This window comes from Sapajus apella, unplaced genomic scaffold, assembly GCF_009761245.1.
Source record: "Sapajus apella isolate SASKATOON/1434 unplaced genomic scaffold, GSC_monkey_1.0 scaffold1, whole genome shotgun sequence".
Taxonomy (NCBI): Eukaryota; Metazoa; Chordata; class Mammalia; order Primates; family Cebidae; genus Sapajus; species Sapajus apella.
Window position 1 is genome coordinate 55,373,173 of NW_022436941.1, and position 13,125 is coordinate 55,386,297.

A 13,125-nucleotide genomic window follows, 5' to 3' on the forward strand; every position below is an offset into this window, starting at 1 on the left:
CTCACTATGTATATGCAAATATTCCAAAATCCAAACAAATCAAAAATTTGAAATACTTCGGGTCCAAGCATTTCAGATAAGGGATACTCAAAATGTGTAAGTTGGTTTTGTTTTAGGTTTTATTTGCTTCTTTATTTTGTTGTTTATATGTAAATCAAATAGAATAGACCATGTTTCACATCTAGGACAAAGTGGTCTAAAATAGGAGCAAACTATTTGGAATAGCAAAGTGACTCATGAAGCCAATGATTCAGCTGAAGCCAGTGGTGACAAAGTTGAAGGAAAGTCAACTACTTGCCTCACGTTCAAACCCTGGAGATACAGGAGAGTATGCAGAGCTCAAATGTAGGCAGAAGAGGGTGCTTCAGTTTCTCTGTGTCTTACCCTGAAATGGTAGCTATCTTAACATATATGACTTTTAAGAAATAGTAGATTCTATATCAAGTGTGAAATTTACTGGACTTTAGATTATTTCATCTTTTTTCTTTTTTAAGTCAACTGCATTTTCAATAAAAGAGATTCTGAATTCTCAGCATCCAACCTAACACAATGACATACAACTATGAATCTAAATGAAAAAATACATGCAAGTAATACCCCAATTATTTAGTAGTGCTCTTCAACATTGTGAGATTATTTTTAAATTTTAAAACAAAAATTATTTTTTTTTCATATTTTAAACTTTGTTCCACTTAGAAGATTTGATATAATTTGGGAATCTATTTTATACAAATTTCTCAAAACATTTCTTATTATCTACTTAAAACCTTTGACCTGATAAATTTTCTTGTTGTCTAATAGAAAAATCATGGACTTCAAATCTTTTTAAGACATATTTTATAAACTTTAAAAATAGATATGAAAGTTATACGTATAAAAAGTCTAGCAATTTCCTGAGCATCTCAACATTTCAGTAGCAAAAATTATTTTATTTTACACAATCTGTTCATCACTTATCTCAAGTAACAGACAAAATAAAACAAAGTATATTTTTTAATTCTAATAAAATTATTCTAATGCCGCACCTAGAAAAGGAATTGCTGAAAGACATTTAGAAGCAATTCAGTTATACCTATGGTTTTTCTAATGCAGGACTTGCTTTAAAGTTGATAACAATAAAAAGTTTAAATGATTTATGCAATTTTCATATATGGTTTAGTCTTTTTCTGAGGCTCACACAAATCACATTTCTCTTATTGATACAGTGAAATTAACTCGGTTTGCTCTCTCCTGTTTTATTGTACAGTGCCAGCCCATCTCCTACAAGTGAAATAGAGATTGTAAGACTGACAGTCCATTTATTTCATACCAGTTTGTAGCAGGATTCAAAATTTATCAGTTTAAAAGATATTCCTTTAAGGCCAAGTTTTAAGGACAATTTTATTAATACATGTAAAAGTAAGAAAGTACAGCCCCCTGTAAAATTTCTGGAACTGGGCACAGAATATCTTCCTCAGACATTTTGGTTTAGGTCCATAACTGCTGGGGTGTCATTTAATTTTCCTTATTTCCTTCCTTCCCTCCCTAGGTCCCTTCCTTCGTTCCTTCCTTCCCTTCCTTCCCTCCCTCCCTTCCTTCCCTCCCTGCCTGCCTGCCTTCTATCCTCCCTTCCTTTCTTCCTTCCTTTCTTCCTTCCTTCCTTCTTTCCTTTTTTCCTTCTTTTTCTTTTTTTCTTTCTCATTTTCAGCAGAGGCAGAGCAAAATAATATTTAAGGAACTTGACACATTTAAACAACTAAAAATCCACAGTAAATGGAAGGATAGCTATTTTGAGATAATGAAAGACTCCACTCACTGCACTGAAATGTAACTTTGGAGATATACATAGAATTACAAACAGAGAGTTGACTAATTAGCATTAAAGAACTTGGCTTCGAGTTCTACACCATTCTAAAAGTTTAGAATTTACAAGTCCATCATTTAAAGGTTTGTATGATCTTTGGCAAGTAACTTAATTTCTCAAGACTTATGTTTTCTCATCCATAAAACGAGAATACTCATAGGTTATAGTGAACCTTGAAAGAAAAGGGTGCTGGCTATTGTCATCACTGCTTCAGACATGACCCGAGGATATTCAAAAGATAAAAATTTGGTCATATATGCTTAGAAGATTCTCTGGCCTGAAAGCAAGTACAAGGGCAGTTTTCCAGTATGCATGGTCTTAAAGCTCTGTGAATCTTCTAAAACAAACAAACAAAAAAGATTTGACACTTCTGAGGCCCATAATCTCTACAAGGATATTGGCTCAGTCCTCAATCCTCTATAGTTCTATAATCTGTTCTCTTTGTGGAATGTACTAGTCCATTTCCTAGGCTAGCATGACAGAAGTGGAATGTCTGGGTGACTCCTTTACCCTTCCATGTCTTCTCCTGAATTCCATAATGAAAAAATTTTGCTTCGGGTATATTGTTTCCGGGGGTCAATGACCATGATGCATTTTTGTTCTACCCTTTGCTGTCTTGAGTGAAAATACTGAGATTAACCTATAGGACATAGGTTTCTTTTCTATTATGATTCATTTACATAAATGACAGTGCTGAAATGTTCTACTTCTCTGAGAAAAAGTCAGGCAGAAAAAGAATAAAAGTAATTTTTGAATCAGGCCTGCTCGTATCTGGAATGACATGAGATTATGTAATGGACAAAAAGAAGGAAAACATTTTATTCAATTTACGGAAACACTTGAGAGCAAGCTACATAGATGTGCACACAGAAACATGTAATCATGGGACAGACAATACAGATAATGCTATCAACTCCAAAAAAATAATTGAAAATATAGGAAAAGGGCTCCAGGTAAAACATTTAGTAGTTATGAGATAATCAAGTAAAAACAAATGTAGATGTATCTGATAAAGATCTGCCTGGGCTTGTCTCTCACTGACATAATAAAAAATATTTTTCCATCCCATAATATGTTTCACATTTTCAAAATGGCTTAATGATGTTTCTTACATCTTGGTAATATCTTGGAATAGTCCAAATTTAACCTTGATCATCACCCATAGGTAGAGTAAAATGTCTGCAACCCAGGGAAATTTACATAGATCAGCTCACCAAGGCAAAAGAAATGTAAGAATAAAAAGTTAGTGTGCATTGTAATACAGACCCCAAATTTCTCATTTGCAATTCCAGTTTACAAAATCTCTAATATCCAAAAGGTTTTTCCATCTAATGATAAAACCAGATGTATCCTGATGTGTTTATTGATGTTTTTCCTGCTTAAATATTTGTATTATTGTTTATTCATGTTATTCATATATTTTAGAAGTATTAGCGTCTATGACTAATTACAGAGAACATAATTAAAGCAAATGGAAAATAAAAATTGACTTAATTTTCTCAAAAATACCAGGTCAGAAAAAGTGATACAGATGCAGCTGTGCTTTTGCATTCTCTTTATTGTCTCCTGTTCAGTGAAACATCTGCTCCATTTTCCAAACTACCAAAGAGGCTTCAAGCCCTAATAGATTCCACACAGAGTTTTATGGTTTGTATTAGTTGAGCTCTTTTCTTCCCTCTATTCATCTGAGGAATATCTTTCTCATAAATCAGTGTTTAACAAGACAATTTGGTAGAGTGATTGTTGAAATTCTTGTTTGTAAATCTCAAACTTTTACTTGTGATGATTCTTTCATTTTTAAATGTAAAACTACTTGTATAAGAAAACATCCATTTATTAGAATAATCAAATATTTAAAGGAGTAACTCATAAACATTAAATAATTATGTACATAAAAAGTTTAATAAATTGGCATGCTTATGAATGTCTATGTACAGCCATGCGCCACAAAATGGTGTTTTAGTCATTGATGGACCATATACACAACAGAGATCCCATAAGAGCATAATACTGTACTTTTACTGTACCTTCCTGATATGTTTAGATATACAATGCTTACCATTACAATTGCCTACAATATTCAGTATAGTAACATATTGTACAGGTTAATAGCCTAGGAGCAATAGGCTATATACCCCAGGGCCTAAGAGTGTAGCAGGCTCTACCATCTATGCTTGTATAAGTGAGCTCTATGATGTCCACACAAGGGCAAAATTGCCCAACAACACATTTCTTAGAATGTATCCTTATTATTAAGCTGTAAAAGTATTTATTTGTTTCATATCTAAGTGCATATGAAAATATACACATCGATATGAAAACATAAACTATACATCTATTTAATTACGAATGTTCAATGCCATTTTAACTGGCATTTAACTATATATCTATTTAATTAAGAATGTACAATGCCATAGGTAACTATGGAATTGTAGAGTTGTCATATTATTACATAAGACTATGATAAATTGAAGAGCTAGGAGGTTGACAATATTTTGAAAAGTACACGGTAACTACAAGCTTTTCAAAAGGTTAAACTAATGAAATGAAAAAAAATGAAAAATAAACAGTCATTTGAAGATTATTAGCTTATATTAGTATGTTAGAGAGACAGAGACAGAAGAGAAAGATAAATGGAGTTTCTATGTATAAAAAAAATGTGTTCTGTAACAAGAGAATGACAATTAGAACAAAAACTTGCCTGAAATATACAGACATACTTTTATTATTATAAAGGTGCTTCCTTGAATATCACGTTTCTAAAATGGAGATTTAGTCATACCCTTTGAGTATCAAAAATTTCATGGATAAATAAAATAACCTACAAATATCTGCAATTGTCTCCTACATAAGCAAAAAGAAAATCAGGCTCACTTCATCATCTCCTCTCAGTGTGAGAAGGAAGTAGATGTATCTAAAGAGTAGGGCAGGGATGTTCAATCTTTTGGCTTCCCTGGGCCACATTGGAAGAAGAAAAATTATCATTGGCCACACATAAAATACACTAACACTAGCTCATGAGTTAAATAAAATAAAACCACAAAGAAGCTCATAATATTTTAAGAAAGTTTGTGAATTTGGATAATGGCTTCCTCAGCAAATTAATGCAGGAACAGAAAACAAAATACTGCATGTTCTTATTTATAAGTGGGAGCATAATGATGAGAACACGTGGACACATTGTGGGGAACAACACCCAGTGGGGCCTGTCTGAGGATGGGGGGGTGAGAGGAGGGAGAGTATCAGGAAGAATAGTTAATGCATGCTGGGCTTAATACCGTGGTGATGGGATGATCTATGCAGCAAACCACCATGGCACATGTTTACCTATATAACAAACATATACACCCTGCACATGTACCCCTAAACTTAAAAGTTGTTAATCGAAAAAAAAAGAAGCTGAAAAAAAAATTAATTCAGTTGCACAACAGCCAGTTTGTATACAGGACAATAAATACTGCTGACACTAAAAAATAAAAATAAAAAAATTATGGATTTGTGTTGAGCCACATTCAAAGCCGTCCTGGGCTGCACGGAGCCCACAGGCCACAAGGTTGGAAAAGCTTGGGGTAGGGCATAAGTGATTTCATACAAAATATTCTCCATTTTGAAGAAGCAAGGAAATTTGCATGGGATCGACTTATTTCTCAGTCCCAAGTATTACAGACAGCAACTCCCTTGCTATCGGGATTATGCTGCCTCACAGTGCTCAGTAGCCAACCCAGTAGGTATTATCCACCTATAGGGTACAGCGGCTGTTTCTGAGGAGGCCTTGGGAAGTACATCGGTGAATCAGAGAGCAGTTCAAGAGTTCTGTACAGTGGATGGAAATAATAAAATGTGAAAAACAAGTCAGCTCTGGACAATGTTATGTAGAGATGTCAAATCTAAGACTAATACAGATATTCTGCTACTGGTAGGGAAACCAGACAGAGAAGAAGGCCACCAAAAAAATCAAACTAAGAATGTGACCTCAGAAAACAAGTGTTTATCAAAAAATTCTACAAAAAATCAAAAATGTAAAAAAATTGTGTCAGATATAAGGCAAAGTAAGTTTCTTATTCATTTCTTAAATCATTGGATCTGAGGTGTAGAACTGGGCTATTAGAGTTAAGGTAAGGAGCGACTTAAGTTTTTTCCTCTCAATGGACTGAATTAATTAATAACATATATATATTACTTTAAAATACTTTTAAATACAAAATATAATTTATGCAACATTTTTCTTATGTTAACAATTTTCCTAGAATTTGCACTCATATACACCATCAATATCATCAGGAACTTTAACAAGTATCTTTCAAGAGGCCTGGCTGCAGAGCATTTACTATCTATTTAACACTGCACATACTTAGTCCCACTATGCCTGAGTTTATTCACCTGAAAAGAGACAAAAGTTGTACTCATTCCAACATAGTTTTGTGATTATTAAATAATGCAGTATAATTATTATCCTTAAAACAGCCTTGGCCCATAGAAATTATTCAATATAAATTAGCATAATTATTATTACAATTACTATTATTGTCTCTTTTAAGTGGTAGTATCTTGCTAATAATGCCATCTAAAGCATATCATTATAATGATCATTCTTTGTTACCCACACTCACCATATGATTTAAGGATCTTGCTCAGTACAGTTACTATCCAATTAAACATGTACAAAAATATGTATTACTTTAAGAGACCACGCGAGGTGGATCACCTGAGGTCAAGGTTGGAGACCAGCCTGGCAACATGGTGAAATCCTGTTTCTACAAAAAATACAAACATTAGCTGGGCATGGTGGCACATGCCTGTAATCCCAGCTACTCAGGAGGCTGAGGCAGAATAATCACTTGAACCCAGGAGGTGGAGATTGCAGTGAGAGTGAGCTGGGATCACATCACTGTACTCCAGCCTGAACAACAGAAAAAAAAAATACATATATATATACACGAATGTATATGTATATAATTATTTCTAATTATATATGTATATGTATATATTCTTTCTAATCAAACAATCTATATTTGTCAAAGAAAGCTTTGTACAGCTTTGATCTAACTTATCTATAAAGTATTGGCATTGTCTTTTCCTTCAGACAGAATACATGGTATTCACATCTGTCCTTTTAATAATATGAAATTCCATTACAGGCCAGGCGCGGTGGCTCAAGCCTGTAAACCCAGCACTTTGGGAGGCCGAGGCGGGTGGATCACGAGGTCAAGAGATCGTGACCATCCTGGTCAACATGGTGAAACCCCGTCTCTACTAAAAATACAAAAAATTAGCTGGGCATGGTGGCGCGTGCCTGTAATCTCAGCTACTCAGGAGGCTGAGGCAGGAGAATTGCCTGAACCCAGGAGGCGGAGGTTGCGGTGAGCCGAGATTGCACCATTGCACTCTAGCCTGGGTAACATGAGTGAAACTCCGTCTCAAAAAAAAAAAAAAAAAAAAAAAAGAAAAGAAATTCCATTACAAACTATAGTAGAATAAGAAACAGGGATTTGATAATGTTAAATACTTGGTGGCTGAAGTTATTTAATCTCTTACCTCAGAATTTTGTAGGGGGTAACTAGTAACATCTTTTTCTGTCCAAATATTACTAAATTTATGACTCAACTTCCTAAGTGTTTTAAAAATAATACCATTTTAGTTCAGATAGCAAAGAATTGTAAGATGTTCTCTGATTTCAAGAATGGTTCCCTGAGTTTGAAATGTAGCAGCTGTAAAGCCTCAGAGACTCACAGTTAAAATATGTTTCAAACTGACTTGCAGTATTAAATGTACAATATTTATTTCAGAAAATGTACATAGATATACTAAATTAAAAATATCTTCATAATGGGCATATATGTAAAAATATTACATATATGTAAATTAAGTAAAAATTAAGTAAAAATCTTAATATATTTTCTACAAATAGGTTTATATGTTGATAACATAGAAGCATGCACACAAACAATATCTCTTTATATGTAGGCAAAAGAGATAAAAGGTTAAGAGAGAATATACATAAGGAAAATAATTAAGGTTTAAATAAACATTTTTGTGAAGTCACAATTTATGCTACACAAAGCTTTGAAATAACCTTATTATAATGCCAAGCAAATTTACTATGATTTACAATCTTATTTCCACAGCACTGCTACAGTTGGTTTACTAAAAACTAAATTATCTGAACTTTTTGAGTATGAGTAGTCAAAATTTTCCATTTCTTAGCATTTACTAGATGAAAGAGAGTTTTAACATTTGTAAAATACACGTATATAAATACACATAAAAAATAGTAGTTAGGATGCAGTTTGAGTCAGTGTCCTAAGGTCTAAATCCCAATTCTAATATATAACTTAGTAATTGTATCATTTTAAGCATGTTGCTTAATGTTTATAGACTCACTTTTCAAATACGCACAGGGAAGTTAATAGTAATATTTATATCATATTATTTGTTATTCTGAGAACTGATTTAAATATATATGTAACACACTTGAGTACCTTACTTACAGTGATCACTCAATAATAATCTATTATTAATAATACATATTATGACTGTGTGTTTTTATATGACCATAAATTTCAAAGGATTTGCCTACGGTTTTTAATATAGGTTGTTTTAAAGACAGCTGGGTGACTAAAAAGGGGGTGTGACAAGGAAGCCAAAGCAAAACAAAAGGGAAAAAAGACGAAAGTCCTGCCCACATGACATGTGATATCCAGGTAAATTGGAATTTCACATAAACAAGAAATAATATTGTAGTAAATCTGCCCCATGCAATATTTCAGACATACACATTATAAATATGTGTTTTTCTTGGTCTGAAATTTATAATTAACTAGGCATTCTGTATTTATTTTTAATTGCTCTTTGCTAAGTCTGGCAACCTTGTACCAGCCCTAAAGAAAAATCATATAGCATCTGTGATATAATCCAATTTATGTAAATGAATTCATCTTTGAGCATTTTATATGTAGGTATAAATTAGATTATTTAATCATCTTTATATATTAATGTATACAAATTTCCATAATATATTATAAAGAAGAATGTAAAGTATATATACTATTGGATAAATAGTATGATTCTCTTACATTACAGTCAAGCAAACACAAATCCATTATATATATGAATAAATATATATACACACACACATACATACTTTTTTAAAAAGAAATTAGGTTTAAAGAAAAGGAAATATTCTGTTAGGTACAAAGTGCATTTATAAAACAAATCTCAGAATTAAAGGTGCATTAACTTACACAAGGTGTAATTGGGAAGCATTCTGTGAATTTTGATATTCCCTAAATCCCCATCATTCAAATTTGGTAATATGGTGCTGAGTAAATGCTGGATCTGAAACATACAATTGAATTTTTATGTCTTGATATGAGAATTTTATTATATAAGCATAGGGATTTAGTGTGATACCTATGTTAATCTAGTCCTCCCCCTTCCCATTTAAAGAAGAATAGGCTAACACAGTGTCATGATTTGGGTTTCTTTTTAAACTCAGGAATTAGCAAAGGAAAATTAATTCACTTAATTAGCTACAGGTGAATACCTAAGAATTGTATGTATGCATCATATATTCAAAATTGTGATTTGAAATCCTCTGAGAACAACTTCAGGCAAAGCTGGAGATAAAGCTGATTCACTGATGAATCAACTACAGCAGTTTTATGAGAAATTCAGAAATTATCCTGAGATTAGTCATTAATTAAATTTTTATTTTTGAAAATGATAAGGACTTTCACTTTCCTCCATGTAACCAGCAACTCTTTGTTTACTAAATTCTGTGTCTATGAATCAAAATTTCTGTTATTTTCTGTTATTTGTCTTCACTTCAATACATAAGTTTAAGACAGTGGAAGTAAAAATCTAAATGATTCATATAATATTTGACTGCTATCATTAATAATTTCCAGTAGGACTGCTATAAGCTTATAACATTAAGGTAATTATTCTAATTGCATGAGCAACTTTAATTGTTAATTGATATTTCTCCTTGGTGCAATTATATGGAAAGTGATAGCAGATAATCAAAACAATTAAAATGGTCAATGTAATTGTTGAAGGATAGAAATTAGTCTTCAGAATTTTAAGCAAGGCTTAATTTATGTTCCAAGATACCTTTTATAAAGACTTTTATATGAATATTCCCAGAGAAAAGAAAAGAAACAAAGAAAGGGTTGTTTTTCTGTCTCATTATTAAGATATAAAGTATCCTAGTTTTCACACACAAAGATGAAACTAGTGACCCATAATATGTAAAGCACAAGGTTTGAATTATTTTTCCAAAGTAGTCATCGTTTTAGAGATGTAATCTCACGTTTTAATTTAGTCGCTATTGCAGTTAATGATACACAGCAGTGGTGGCTTATTGAGGTGGGAAGTCAATCTGTGGTCACTTAAACGGAACAGAGCTAACTATAAGATCTATAACTATGACCCATTAATACCCTGCACTAATCAATTAAATTAAATTCAAAAGAGATGTAATTATCAGTATCAGCAATGTGTTAACGAAAACAGTTCATATTTGCCGATGCTTCCAATGTTTTCTGAGGAAGAATCATCTAGCTACCAAAAATAGTCAGTTTAAACATTTATAAATCAGTTCACAATTTCTTTGCCTATAGGATGGCCTCTAACTCCTTTATCTTAATGTTTCTTATTTTAATGTTACTGAGACATACGTAATTGGGCTCTATTTATGCTATTAAAAAATATGTTCTCAATAAATCCATGTACTTTACCACAGATTTCCTGTCTTTTCTAACTTTAATTTTTGGCCTATCCACTGCTCTTTTGGTTTCAATAAACAAAAACCCATTCAAGTTTCAGAATAAATGAACAAAAAGGGTGACACTAGAGAGAAAGTTTAAGGTCAGCAAGATCTCATAGAATCAAAGAACTAAAATAGTAAATCTTCATGTTTTGGCAGCACAAAGTCAGGAACATGGGCTCACCATCTTATTCCCCTGACTGTAGTTTCTCTCTCCTTCTCTTTTCCAGAACTTCTGCAACTGCTTCTATATTTCCTTAGCTCATTTCACAAATTTCCATCATGATGATTTTTAAGAAAATCAGAGTGTGAGATAACTCCACTCTGTTCAAATAGAAAGAGTTTTAGCTGGGCTCCTGCTGGTGCCCTGGGTGCTTGCCTGCCCTAGACCTTTCAGTATGACTAGATTGGTCAATCATGTGGTCACTGGGGCTGTGAGTAGAAGCAGGTCCCCAACCACCACTACCACCATCCCCTTACAGAACAGTGGACTGAATTGCAGAAATCTATGGGGAAAATGGTAGTAGCCAAACTTGAGGAAGTCTGGCTTTCCGCAAGTTTGGAAAGCCTAAGAAAAAAGGAAAAAAAGCCAAAGAAAAAAGCCTAAGAAATTCCTAAGAAAAAAGGAATTTCTTCTTAATGCAAATACTATATCTGTGCTTTGAAAATGCTTTGAAACTGCGAGGTTGAGAATGGATTTGAAATAAATGTATAGTCAATTAAGACCAATAAAGAAGTTATTGCAATACTTCAACAAGGGTTAAAAATGGTATGGGCTACAGTGACAACAGAAGAAATGGAGGAATATGGGAAATTGAAAGCAATTTGGAGCCCAAGTTCAAAGACAAATGGCAAATTAGAGGAGGCAGGGGAGGGCAGTGAGGGAGTGGGATGTATCTTAGCTTTCTGTTTTAGTTGAAGTTTACACTGTTTTAGTTTATTCTCAAAAACAGAGATGCATGAAGTTATGCACTAAATCTTAAGCTCTGTTTAAAACCCCTAGAAAGTATTCCCTAACACAGTTCTATATCCTCAGAAATTGTGTCATGACTCAAAATTCACTAATAATTTTTTTTTTTTTTTTTTAGACGTGGTTTCACTCTGTCTCCCACTCTGGAGTGCAGTGGCAAAATCATGGCTCACCTCAGCCTTTACCACCCAGGCTCAGGTAATTCTCCCACCATAGCCTACTGACTAGCTGAGACTACAAGCATGTGCCCCAGTTAATTTTTGAATTTTCAGCAGAGATAGTGTTTCCCCAAGTTGCCCAGGCTGGTCTCAAATTCCTGGGCTCAAGACATCCACCCACCTTGGCCTCCCAAAGTGCTAAGATTACAGGAGTGAGTCATCATGCCTGGTCAGAATTTTTAAGATTAATAAATTTTTAAGTCACCACTTATGTCTAAGGAATTAGGAGTTTTGATTTTTTTTATTGTTAGTTGGCATGTAATAATTGTACATATTTATGAGATACAGAATGATATTTCAGTACATGTACACAACATGTAATGATTAAATCTGAGTATTACCATATTCATCACCTCAAACATTTACCTTTTCTTTGTGTTGTGAACATTCAAAAATCTTGTTTTCTAGCTTTTTGAATATGCACACTAAACTATTGTTAACTATATTTACCATACAGAACTATAGAAAAATAAAACTTATTCCTATCATATAGCTGTAACTTTGTATCCATTAACCAATCTTTTCCTGTTCTCCTATCCCAGCTACCCTTCCCAGCCTCTGCTAATCACAATTCTACTCTCTACTTCCATTAGTTCAATTTGATCCCATATGTGAGTGAGAGCATGTGGTATTTAACTTTCTGTGTTTGACTTATTTCACTTAGTATAATGTCCTCCAGCCTTATCTATGTTGACAGTATTTCATTCTGTTTTATGGCTGCATGGTATTCCATTGTATATACATGCCATATTTTTTTTGATCCATTTGTCTGTGGATGGACAATTAGGTTGATTATATATCTCAGCTATTCTGAATAGAGCTGCAATAAACTTCTGGAGGTGCAGGTATCTCTTCAACATATTGATTTACCTTCATTTCAATAAATAGTTGTGAGATTGCTCAAACATGTGGTAGTTCTATTTTCAGTTTTTTGTAGAAACCTGCATACTTTTTTCCATAATGCTTACAGTAATTTGTAGTACCACCAACAGTGTAGAAGAGTTCTCTTTTTTCAGTACCCTCATAAGCATTTGTTATTTTTTGTCTTTTTGATCATAGCCATTCTGATTAGGGTAAGATGTTATTTCACCGTGGTTTTAATTTGAGCTTTGAAAATCTTAAGAATGCTAAGAAGGGGTATGGTAGGCTAAATAATGGCCCCCAAGAGAAATCCACACCCTAAACTCTGAAACCTGTGATTGTTACCTTAAATGACAAACAAAGGTTTTGCAGATGTAATTAAGTATCTCGAGACAAGGAGATTATCTTGAATTTTTCCAATAGGCCCTAAATGTAATTACATGTATCTTTATAAAAGGGAGGAAGA

General features: G+C 33.2%; 1 long non-coding RNA gene across 1 annotated transcript in view; it reads right to left on the reverse strand.

Annotated features, from left to right (window-relative positions):
• The window catches only part of LOC116550656, a 557,810-nt gene that overhangs the window by 160,072 nt on the left and 384,613 nt on the right, over window positions 1-13,125 (reverse strand). The window lies entirely within an intron of this gene.